Source organism: Episyrphus balteatus, chromosome 1 (assembly GCF_945859705.1).
Source record: "Episyrphus balteatus chromosome 1, idEpiBalt1.1, whole genome shotgun sequence".
In the NCBI taxonomy this organism is placed as follows: Eukaryota; Metazoa; Arthropoda; class Insecta; order Diptera; family Syrphidae; genus Episyrphus; species Episyrphus balteatus.
The window spans coordinates 93995115-94008150 of record NC_079134.1 but is presented as its reverse complement, the minus strand read 5'-3'; the positions used below and the strand labels follow the sequence as shown (position 1 = coordinate 94008150).

The window sequence follows — 13036 nt, the reverse complement described above, 5'->3', positions numbered from 1 at the left end:
TGGAGTTTATAAAATTAAATGTGATGACTGTGACAGCTACTACATTGGACAGACAGGTAGAACTTTTTACGAACGATACTTATAACATAGGCCAAAACAAAATACAAAAACCGAAACGCGTCGCAACAAAAATAATAAGATTAAATGTTGTGAAAAATTAAATTTTTTAAATTAAAATAAAATTAAAATATACAAATAAACAAAATTTTTAATCATGCCTATTACCGAAGACGCAGATGCACTGCGGCGGGAGTGAGAGTCACTTTCACAAGATTTCTCATTACCGAAGCCGCCGGTGCGGAAGTGATAGAATGACATTTGGCTATGTAAGTGTCACCAATGACATATGTCGGTAAGCAGTTTAGTGTGTTTTCGTGGATCGATAATACAGTTCATCCCGGGGAGTTCACAGATTGAAATTTGATTCGGTTGCGGATCGAGTAGATTCCCGGGGACTGAGTCACTGCGTCTTCTGTAATAGGCATGAATATATTTTTATTTTATATTTACATATATACCTACATTGTATAATATATTTAATAATTCATTTATTTAGCTGTTCATTAGTTAATTTATTAATTGAATGTATTTTGTGTATTGTTTTGTAAATATAAAGTTTTGTTTGGGCATCAAATACTTGGCAATATTAGTTATTACATATTATTTATTACATGATATTTAACCAATAGACCGAGAGCCCACAGCAAATTTTGAGAGTGAGTGTGCAGTTTTATAGCCTTATGCGTTCTAATGACGAATTGAAAAGTCTGACTGCTTTTAATTGCAAGTTATCCAATCAATGTAAGCAGGCTAAATTAACACAAGTCCACATTCTGAGTTCTTATACTTATACTGATGCTCTGTCATTTCTCCAAAGCCTGAATACCTCAACCTCGGCTCTGGCAAAAAGAACTGAAGATATCATTTTTTTTAACTAACCATACGGCTCTATTCTTGAAGAATTTTGAATACAAGAAAAAAAAAAAATTAAACAGAAAAATCTTGAAAAAAAGACATTACAAATTATAAATAATTATAATTATAAACAAATTATATATTGTCTTCTATTAATCGCATCGTCAAGATTGATTGGGATACCCTTTAAGCTGCAAGCTGTGTATTCACTATGGTCCTAAAAATTGTAACGAAAATAAATACATCTATAATATATTGAAAACCAACATGAGTCAAAAGTCCCCGTGAAATAGCTTCAACTCTAGCCTATGAACTTGGTGGTAACACACACAAGTTGTTCTTTCAAAATCTACAATATAAATTGTACCTATGAACTGCAAGTACCTATGAAAAAGACATACATGCTTAATTTCTAATATATTCCTCTACGCTTAATACTTAAGTGAATAATATAAAAAACATTTTTTTGGAATATTATTTGCATAATCTCTTAATTGGTGCATTTTTGTTTTTTTTTTTTTTTGCAAAGTTTTGATTTACGGGGGTCGAAAATTTCGCGGTATGAAGGGGTTGGAGAAGCCATGGAGCAATTTTTTTACCACTTATTGTCTGGATATTCATTAGGAAAAATTATACCAAGTTTGCTTGAAAACGGGTCATTGAGCTTACCTGGAGTTAGCAAGTAAATTGAAGAGACAAAATTAACTATGGACAATTTTTTATTTAAAAGCTGTGAGAAAGGTCTTGATTACACAAGGACAAAACCCCGCAGATTATTTTGAAGGGATGTCAATTGCTTACGGGAACTCTTGCCTAGGAAAAACAAAGCTATATAAATGGAATTGTCATTTTACATAAGAAGATTATCTCCGAATAAAATCCTGGCTTTAAATGGCGAGCAAGAAAATTTTTTTGAAGAAACAAATTTTAACCATTCTTAGGCTTTATACAAAAAATTATTTCGTACAATTTTATATAAAACATTGAAAAATTAACTTTTTCTCGCACTAAAATTTTGTAGCAGAAAATTTTTAAGTACATTCTATCTATTGAGTTCTAAATTAAATCGACAATATTTAAAAACAAACATTTTAGGGCAAATATTTAATCCGTGGTTCAGCAACTTTTATCTTCTGAAATCAGTGGTAATATTCCGGTTTAGCACTGGTGCAAAGTCCACATATCGTCGGCATATATCAAAATTGTTCTAAATCCACTTTTTACTGAAAATAAGTTAATGGTGCAGGGTGCTCTTTCCGAATTTGAAAACCGTTTTTGTGAAAAAAATTCATTCCACAGATAATATAATTTAATGGGACATAGAACAATAAAAACAGGGAAGTAGCCTTTTGAAAATGAGCCCGAGTATTGTTGATTGTTCTAAGTCCCATCATATTTTGTTCTCAGTCCACTTTTTATTTTAGGAAAAAACATACTTGTATAGGAATTGTTCTATGTCCAATTATGGGTTTTTATAGTTTCAAAAAATATTTAAAAATAGTATCCACCTACTAATGAGGTATACTTGTATATTTTATTCAAGAGAAAAGAACAATCTTTATAAAAAACTTAACTTGAATGGCAAACGAGCAGAAAATTGTCGCTTTAAACCAATTTGAAACTTAAAAATCGTCCCCTGTAAAATTTGCTTTTTGTGACTTAGAACAATTTTGCTTTACGGCGACACGATATGTAAAAATAGCCACATCCATGGTTGATACTCCAGTCAAAGCGTCGGAAAAAAGGGCCTCACCTTGCGCAGAGAGGCACTGTCAGTTTTTATTTCATGGATCGATAGGGGTATATTTAAAAGGCTTAAACCCAATTTCTCACCACCTGATCATTCTTTTTAGCGGAGTTATTCACAAAAGTGCATTTTTTTGGGATATTTTACTTCTAAGCTAATATCTTTGCTCCAGATTGTCGTAGACCAAAAAATAAACATACATTCTCTTCCTTATAATATTTTCTATCGTTGTATGTAATTTCATTGTATTTGAGTGAGTAAATACAAAATGGCAGCCATTTAAAGTCAAATTCTTGCTTTTAAAAAACACATTTTTGTCATTATTTCGAAAAAAGCTTATGTCATGATTGACATTTTTCTAATTTATTTTGTAGCCCTATTCATGTCCTGAATTTTACAGAAAAAATCAGCTCTTTATCACCAAAGATGGCCGAGCAATTGATAAATGAAAGCATGCAAAACCGGTGCGAAAACACCCAAAAATATCGTTTTTTGGGAATAACTCGGCTTCAGAGTGTCCTACGACAAAAAATAAAGGTATTAATTGTTTGTTACAACATTTTCTATCGATTTGGTGCACATTATTTTTGTTGAAACAAATAAAAAATAAGTTATATTAAGACAAAGACCTTTTTTTGTTTAGCAAACTTTTGCCTTGTTATTTTATAAACAGTGCAAGGATTTGCTAACAAAATAAGTATTTGCTAACAAAATGAGCTAATTTTTTTTTAAATTGTAGATAATTTAAAGGGCTACAACAGTATTTTATTTTGTTAGCCAATACTTGCACTGTTTACAAAATAATAAGGCAAAAGTTTGCTAAACAAAAAAACGTATTTGTCTTAATATAACTTATTTTTTATTTGTTTCAACAAAAATAATGTGCACCAAATCGATAGAAAATGTTGTAAGGAACAATTAATAGCTTTATTTTTTGTCGTAGGACACTCTGAAGCCGAGTTATTCCCAAAAAACGATATTTTTGGGTGTTTTCGCACCGGTTTTGCATGCGTTCATAGAAAATATTATAAGGAAGAGAATGTATGTTTATTTTTTGGTCTACGACAATCTGGAGCAAAGATATTAGCTTAGAAGTAAAATATACCAAAAAATGCACTTTTGTGAATAACTCCGCTAAAAAGAATGATCAGGTGGTGAGAAATTGGGTTTAAGCCTTTTAAATATACCCCTATCGATCCATGAAATAAAAACTGACATTGCCTCTCTGCGCAAGGTCAAATGACGCTTTGACTGGAGTATGAACCGAAGTTGACCCGCTGCTAATCCTCCGAAATCGGTGGGTTAAATTCCTGATCAGAGGCTGAACCACGTTTCTACAACTGGTCCTTAAATAATCCGAGCTGTATGGCATGAGCTTGTACTTCACTTTTAAATTTAACAATAAACTGAAATTGTTTAGTTTTATAATTTGAAACAAAAAAATAACGAAATGTTGTACATAGGTACTACACTCTCTGAAGAAATAGATACATTTATTTTCGCTTATATGCTGGATTAAAGCTTAACATAGAACAAAAGTGAAGATATCTCGGACAGTAGAAAAGATGTGGAAAAGATTTAAATAGATTTAGGCTAGGCGCACACATGCGATTTTGATCGCCCGATTATTCAGTCGCAAATAAGTTGACAAGAATTTCAATGACTGTAGACTCAATTTTCAAATTTTTAATCGCAGGAAGCATGTGTGTTCACTAGGGCGGTCTTTATTTTACTCTTTGCGAAAATTGAGTGCGACGCCTCCTAGATCGGTTCAAATCAGGAAAAAAATACCCTATTTTTTTCATATTTTTATCTCTGACCCTTCCTGGCCCTATTTTGATAAGAAGTTACTATAGCAGGAGCGATATTCAGTGTCCAGTATTGGGTAAATTTATACAAATAAACTTCTTAATCAAATAGGGTCAGGAAGGGTCATGAATAAAAATTTGAAAAAATTAGGGCATTTTTTTTCCTGATTTGGAACCATTCTAGGGGGCGTGCCCAATTTTTTTTCCCCTAAGGACCACCCTTGTGTTCACAGGCATTGAAATCCTTGTGATCCATTTTTGCGACTGAATAATCGCGCGACTAAAATCGCATGTGTGCGCCTCTGGGCACCAAAAACCATGCATAAATACTTGTGGTATTTAAAGGGTTCTTAAAAGAGCATTTTAAAGAAATGGTCACAGAGGAAAAACTCCTTACCAAACGTGTAATCGAAAAAAAAAATTTGTTTTCCCTTTTAAAAACTTCATCGACAGCTTCTTTAACGATACAAAATTGGTAGAGACTTTAAAGGAGATTTTCAGATAGGGGAGAGTGGGGCAGTTTTGAACACTTTTTGCTTTCACTACTGCTTGAACGAAATATGTTCGTTTTCTTGATCTGTAAAGTTTACTAACATTGAACAGTAACATTGAACTTCGATTTCAAAGAACATTTGGTAAGTTAAACCAATTATTTATTTTGAATTTTGATGTTTTAAAAATATAGGCGCTTATGTTCAAAAGTGCCCCATGTATGGGGCAGTTTTGAACATGGAAGGGGCACTTTTGAACAGCAGTATTAGTTTCGTTGTAATGAATAAATAATACTTATCGTTTTATTAGTTTTTTAATAAGAACATACGAAAACTCCAAATTGATTATTATATCAATATTAGCCAATACTTGCACTGTTTACAAAATAATAAGGCAAAAGTTTGCTAAACAAAAAAACGTCTTTGTCTTAATATAACTTATTTTTTATTTGTTTCAACAAAAATAATGTGCACCAAATCGATAGAAAATGTTGTAAGGAACAATTAATAGCTTTATTTTTTGTCGTAGGACACTCTGAAGCCGAGTTATTCCCAAAAAACGATATTTTTGGGTGTTTTCGCACCGGTTTTGCATGCGTTCATAGAAAATATTATAAGGAAGAGAATGTATGTTTATTTTTTGGTCTACGACAATCTGGAGCAAAGATATTAGCTTAGAAGTAAAATATACCAAAAAATGCACTTTTGTGAATAACTCCGCTAAAAAGAATGATCAGGTGGTGAGAAATTGGGTTTAAGCCTTTTAAATATACCCCTATCGATCCATGAAATAAAAACTGACAGTGCCTCTCTGCGCAAGGTCAAATGACGCTTTGACTGGAGTATGAACCGAAGTTGACCCGCTGCTAATCCTCCGAAATCGGTGGGTTAAATTCCTGATCAGAGGCTGAACCACGTTTCTACAACTGGTCCTTAAATAATCCGAGCTGTATGGCATGAGCTTGTACTTCACTTTAAAATTTAACAATAAACTGAAATTGTTTAGTTTTATAATTTGAAACAAAAAAATAACGAAATGTTGTACATAGGTACTACACTCTCTGAAGAAATAGATACATTTATTTTCGCTTATATGCTGGATTAAAGCTTATAGTCCAAGAGCTAGTGGCACATTTGACTAAGGTAGCTCTTGTAAGGCTGAAAATTCGTACAGTGGTAGTTTTTAGCATGCTAAGTAAGAAAATCTTGGTCTGGCAGGCCTCAGCGGTGCACATCATATATATATATGACCTTGAAAGTGTAATTTTCAACTTTTTTTGCCCAAAATTTGACTTTGAAATCGATTATTTCAAAAAGTATTTATTAAAATAACTTGATTTAAAAACTAATATAAAGTGTAATATTCTGCCTTTTGAAAAATGTATCACTCATAACTGCAGGTGTTGCCGTCGTTTTTAAATAATTTTTTTTTTATTTTGAGTTACTTTTTTAGAAAATTGCCCCTCCCTCCTAAACGGGGGGAGATAGACCCCCCCTTCCCATAGTAAAAAATGCTTGTATTTAACTCCTCTTACAAGAGATACCTTAGTCAAATGTGCCACTAGCTCTCCTACTATTAACATAGAACAAAAGTGAAGATATCTCGGACAGTAGAAAAGATGTGGAAAAGATTTAAATAGATTTAGGCTAGGCGCACACATGCGATTTTGATCGCCCGATTATTCAGTCGCAAACAGTGTTGCCGCAGCCTTTTTTAAAAAAGTAACAAAATTTTTCAAAAAGCGTAACAAATAGGAAAAAAGCGTAACAAAATAAAAAAAAGTCATAAATCGAATCTTATCTTATTTGAAAGCTTATTATTACGAAGTCTACCAGGCTGCTGCATCGAAAAAGAGGTGAAATAAAATAAACTAGTAGAATTTTCACTTTTCAAAAAGCAGAACGAAATTTTTAGTGTGAGCCTAATATGAAGCCAAAACAAAATTTTATCAACGAAATCAAAATTTCAATATGCTTTCCGTTTTTCAGTACACAGCTGCAAAAAACAATTCCGGATTATAAGTAGAGTTTTCATGGCCCTTTTTTCTGTTATAAAGAACTGTGTTGACGGTGTGATTTTTTTATTTTTAATTTTTTTTGTTCAAAAATGTATTTTCTGATATTTTTTCTTGATTTTAATTTAATTTGCAGAATTCTCGATGATATTTTTTCGTTATCATTTTCCCTTACGACTTTGAGGACTTAATTTTATTATTTTTAATTGTGCCATTTTTGTGTAGGATTTTTCGTTTCTCATCTAGGTTTTAATTAATAAAGTTAAAAAAAACGTTCTACTGGAGTCGGAGGGGAACTATTTATTAGGTGTTATATCTTTCTGAAAAATAGCCCTGCATTTTAAACAGTTTTGTCTTTTTGTGTATTGTTAAAAGATATTATAAATCATCAAGAGCTTTAAGATTATAGAAACATTTTAAGATTGATAACTGTTGCATTCGAAATTAAAGTGCATATTTATTTATATTATTTTCTTTACTGGGGAATAAATTAATTATACGTACAAAATACGTTCAGGAACTGTATGAGTTTCAATATTTCTGTCTTTAATACGGGGGAATAATTTAAAAACGGAAAGGTAGAACAATTTATGAGAAGAATTTCTTGGCTAGAGCGTCTAACCTAAACATACAAATTTTATAATATTAACACATTAAATTTTCCCAACTCCATCCATTTTGTCCTTAGCAAATAAAAATAGGTATACAAAAAATAGATTTAAAACGTTTTTACCATAAACAGATCATTGTTGCCTGCAAAATAGTCAAAGTTATTCGATAAATTGTCGAAGAAAAAAGTGCTTCCGGTTGAAATTTTCAATCTATTTCAACGAAAAACAAACAAAAATTTTACTGAAAAAAAGTGTAACAAAACGGAATAAAAAGTAACATGGTAACAAAATTGTTAAATATTTCACCAAAAACCATGCATAAATACTTGTGGTATTTAAAGGGTTCTTAAAAGAGCATTTTAAAGAAATGGTCACAGAGGAAAAACTCCTTACCAAACGTGTAATCGAAAAAAAAAATTTGTTTTCCCTTTTAAAAACTTCATCGACAGCTTCTTTAACGATACAAAATTGGTAGAGACTTTAAAGGAGATTTTCAGATAGGGGAGAGTGGGGCAGTTTTGAACACTTTTTGCTTTCACTACTGCTTGAACGAAATATGTTCGTTTTCTTGATCTGTAAAGTTTACTAACATTGAACAGTAACATTGAACTTCGATTTCAAAGAACATTTGGTAAGTTAAACCAATTATTTATTTTGAGTTTTGATGTTTTAAAAATATAGGCGCTTATGTTCAAAAGTGCCCCATGTATGGGGCAGTTTTGAACATGGAAGGGGCACTTTTGAACAGCAGTATTAGTTTCGTTGTAATGAATAAATAATACTTATCGTTTTATTAGTTTTTTAATAAGAACATACAAAAACTCCAAATTGATTATTATATCATATTCAATTAACCAACAAATAATAAAAACTCAGAAAAAATAACATTACAATTTAAACTATAGTTATCAGTTTATCACATTTATAAGTGCAAAAGAAAAACAAAAACCAAGAAAAATTCATTTAAAATATATCCTAGAAAAATGGTATTCATACCATTTATGCTTCTCAGAGTAAAATAGATTTATTTTCAATATATATAGATATATTTCTAGACATTAAATCCAAGTGTTAACAAAGCGGATGTTCTTCATGTACCAGGAGCATTTATTGGTGTAGGTAGCTTGACTTTAATTTCTATAACGCTTAAGCGGTATATAATCGAGTTCTCATCGAGAACAGTCTAGCAGAACTTGAAGAATTCAGGCATTTTTTTAAATCCTCAATTATGTTGTACATATTCCCATTTTTTCTTTAATTTTGCTCACAAATGCTAGTTTCATTATTTTTTTTTTATAAGAACATTACGATTTATTAAATAAAACACATTCAAGTGTCCTTAAAATGTCTGATACAAACTACTCGGGCGGTTTTGAACATGTTCAAAAGTGCCCCACCATACTTGTTCAAAACTGCCCCAACTGTGTCAACGACATAAAATGTTGAATAAATATTTAACATTAATATATTCATTCAAAAATTCACCGTCAATTAGTTTAAAATTCAACAACCATTAAAAAAAAATTATATTGCGTTTTGAAATCACGTACCAATTTTTTTTTAAACTCTTACAACTAAAAAACTGAAATAATGCAAAACCACTAGAAAAATCACCTTCCACCTATAAATCTGAAAGTCAGCCCCCCCCCCCTCCTCCTAAATACGGCTATGTTCAGGGTCAACTGTTGAATGTTGGAGTCAAAAGGACTTAATGCATGTGAATTTGTCGTATTCGACCTTCTCTTTTCATTTAATCTGTTGCTTATAGTCCGGGCGGCCACTGCAGAAACGCTCAACTCATCGAGCTAAAGAAAATTTCAAATGGGAAGTGAAAGAGGGCTATTTGTAGTTACGAAAACCACAGGTCTTCCCGTTCGCATCCTGGCACGATTGGCGTGGTAAAGTGCATTGTGCATCTCATAGAGTTAAAAGACAATATTGGTGTCAAATTAAAGGTGATATTGTCAGCTATCAAAATTCAGAGGTCTTCCGGGCGAAAGTCTGGCAGTTTTGTCATGCAGCCCGTTTTAAGGTTAGAAGCGATGAAAGTGAGTTTTTTCATAGAGTCTTTTTTTTTGGTATTTTGGTGGATGAGTTAAAGAGTTTTTCACTATAAAATAAAATTAAGAGTTATTAGCATTTAAATATAAAACGATGTTTTGGAAAAAGCTTGATAGATTACACGGTGTAACACTCAAAATATACGCGGGCGGAGACCTATCAGGTTTTGTAGAGCTAGTCGCACTGAATACGAAACGGTATTTGAAAATCCCCTAACACCCCCAAAATCTGGAGTTACGGGCAAAAAACGGTTTTTTGACCTTCACCAATTGAAAAAATTCTAGCTTCGACAATTTTTTACCCATTTTCGATTTTTTTACAGTTTCTGATAGAAGATAAATATACCTTTTTAACAATGTATAAAACATGTAACTCGGTTAGACCACTTAGAATTTATAAGATGTCAAAGTTCAAAAATTCAATTTTTTTTGTCATTTGCCCAACTTCGGCATCAATTTAAAGTATATGTTTTCAAAACAACATGCTATTTAAAAAATATATTCTAAAACAATATCTATTTTCCAATTGATCGAGGTATTTTTTATGAAAATCACTTCAAAATTGGCTTAGAAAAAAAAATTTTCGATTTCAACCCAGATGCAGAAATTCGAACTTTTAGGTATAGAACAAAAATGTTGTTTCGGCACGTAGTAGGATAACTTGGGCGCCAGGATTTGATAACGGGGTTTTGTAGAGGAGCTCAATACAAACATTTTTTTTCTTTGGGAGGGGGGTCTATCTCCCCCCGTTTAGGTGGGAGGGGCATTTTTCTAAAAAAAATTATCAAAATAAAAAAAAAATTATTAAAAAACAACGGCAACACTTACAGTAATAAATGATACCATTTCCAAAAGGCAAAATTGTGCATTTTATTTTAATTTTTAAATCAATATAATATTACCAATAGTTTTTTGAAATAATCGATTTCAAAGTTAAAAATAGGGGAACAAAAATTTTTTAAAACTCATTTTATACTATTTTTGTCCAGACTGTGAATTTTAGTAAATAAATTACTTAGACAGAAAACTGCCTCAATTAATTCCTTATCGAACAGTGAAAACTATATGTTTCTATGTCTCCTAGTTTTTGAGAAAATTGAAAAATAAAAACAAATAAAAACAAAAAATATTTTGAAAAAAGAAAAATCTGATAAAATAATTTTTCAATTTTCCCAAAAACTAGAAGACATAGAAACATATAGTTTTCACTGTTCGATAAGGAATTAATTGAGGCAGTTTTCTGTCTAAGTAATTTATTTACTAAAATTCACAGTCTGGACAAAAATAGTATAAAATGAGTTTTAAAAATTTTTTTTTCCCCTATTTTTAACTTAGAAATCGATTATTTCAAAAACTATTGGTAATATTATATTGATTTAAAAATTAAAATAAAATGCACAATTTTGCCTTTTGGAAATGGTATCATTTATTACTGTAAGTGTTGTCGTTGTTTTTTAATAATTTTTTTTTTTTTGATAATTTTTTTTAGAAAAATGCCCCTCCCACCTAAACGGGGGGAGATAGACCCCCCTCCCAAAGAAAAAAAATGTTTGTATTGAGCTCTTCTACAAAACCCCGTTATCAAATCCTGGCGCCCAAGTTATCCTACTACGTGCCGAAACAACATTTTTGTTCTATACCTAAAAGTTCGAATTTCTGCATCTGGGTTGAAATCGAAAATTTTTTTTTCTAAGCCAATTTTGAAGTGATTTTCATAAAAAATACCTCGATCAATTGGAAAATAGATATTGTTTTAGAATATATTTTTTAAATAGCATGTTGTTTTGAAAACATATACTTTAAATTGATGCCGAAGTTGGGCAAATGACAAAAAAAATTGAATTTTTGAACTTTGACATCTTATAAATTCTAAGTGGTCTAACCGAGTTACATGTTTTATACATTGTTAAAAAGGTATATTTATCTTCTATCAGAAACTGTAAAAAAATCGAAAATGGGTAAAAAATTGTCGAAGCTAGAATTTTTTCAATTGGTGAAGGTCAAAAAACCGTTTTTTGCCCGTAACTCCAGATTTTGGGGGTGTTAGGGGATTTTCAAATACCGTTTCGTATTCAGTGCGACTAGCTCTACAAAACCTGATAGGTCTCCGCCCGCGTATATTTTAAAACCTCATTTTTGTAACACCGTGTTATTAACAATGACCCAAAGTATATGTAAAACTACGAATAATTCACGAAAAAGTCTTAAATAATACGCTGCGCCCCTTACAACTTACCGAATTAAAAGGCGAATTTAATTTCAAATTAAAGCTAATAATGTCTTTTTTTGAAAACCAGAGGTCTTCCAAGCCAAAAATTGGAAGTTAGGTCACGCAGCTTGTTTTAAGGTTAGGAGCGTTTTTACTTAAAACGTTCACCCAAGCTGAAGGGTGAAATGTCAAGATGTGGCTTGGAAGACCTCTGGTTTTCAAAAAAAAACATTATTAGCTTTAATTTGAAATTAAATTCGCCTTTTAATTCGGTAAGTTTTAAGGGGCGCAGCGTATTATTTGAGACTTTTTCGTGAATTATTCGTAGTTTTACATATACTTTGGGTCATTGTTAATAATCTATCAAACTTTTTCCAAAACATCGTTTTATATTTAAATGCTAATAACTCTTAATTTTATTTTATAGTGAAAAAACTCCTTAACTCATCCACCAAAATACAAAAAAACAAGACTTTATGAAAAAACTCACTTTCATCGCTTCTAACCTTAAAACGGGCTGCATGACAAAACTGCCAGGCTTTCGCCCGGAAGACCTCTGAATTTTGATAGCTGACAATATCACCTTTAATTTGACACCAATATTGTCTTTTAACTCTATGAGATGCACAATGCACTTTACCACGCCAATTGTGCCAGGATGGGAAGACCTGTGGTTTTCGTAACTACAAATAGCCCTCTTTCACTTCCCATTTGAAATTTTCTTTAGCTCGATGAGTTAAGCGTTTCTGCAGTGGCCGCCCGCTCTATTATACATTTTGCTGCCAAAAAAGCAATTTAAATTTAAGATACTTAACGCTTTAAACTAATTCTTCTAATGCGAGATTTTGATATAGCAAGAATTTAATGAACTTGCGAGATTTTTTCTAAAATGCGAGATTTTAATATGCAGGATTTTGAAAATGCAAGATTTTGTTATGTGAGATGTTAAAGATGCGAAATTTTGCTTTGCGTGATTTTTGCAAGAATGCGAGATTTTGTTATAATAGATTTTAGTTTGCGATCAATCGTACCGCTCCCTAAACAAAATACTTAAAATTTAAAAATAAAATATTAAAAAACAACGGCAACACTTTAAGTTATGATTCATCAAAAGCTAAGATTATAAACATAATGTTAATCTTTCAAGTTATGAATGCAAAATATCAAAATTTAGCTCGGC

The 13036-nt window shown here is 31.5% G+C and overlaps 1 protein-coding gene across 5 annotated transcripts in view; it reads left to right on the top strand.

Moving 5' to 3' along the window:
• The window catches only part of LOC129906432 (USP6 N-terminal-like protein), a 442462-nt gene that overhangs the window by 180573 nt on the left and 248853 nt on the right, over positions 1–13036 (top strand). The gene's annotated exons all lie outside the window — the stretch shown is intronic.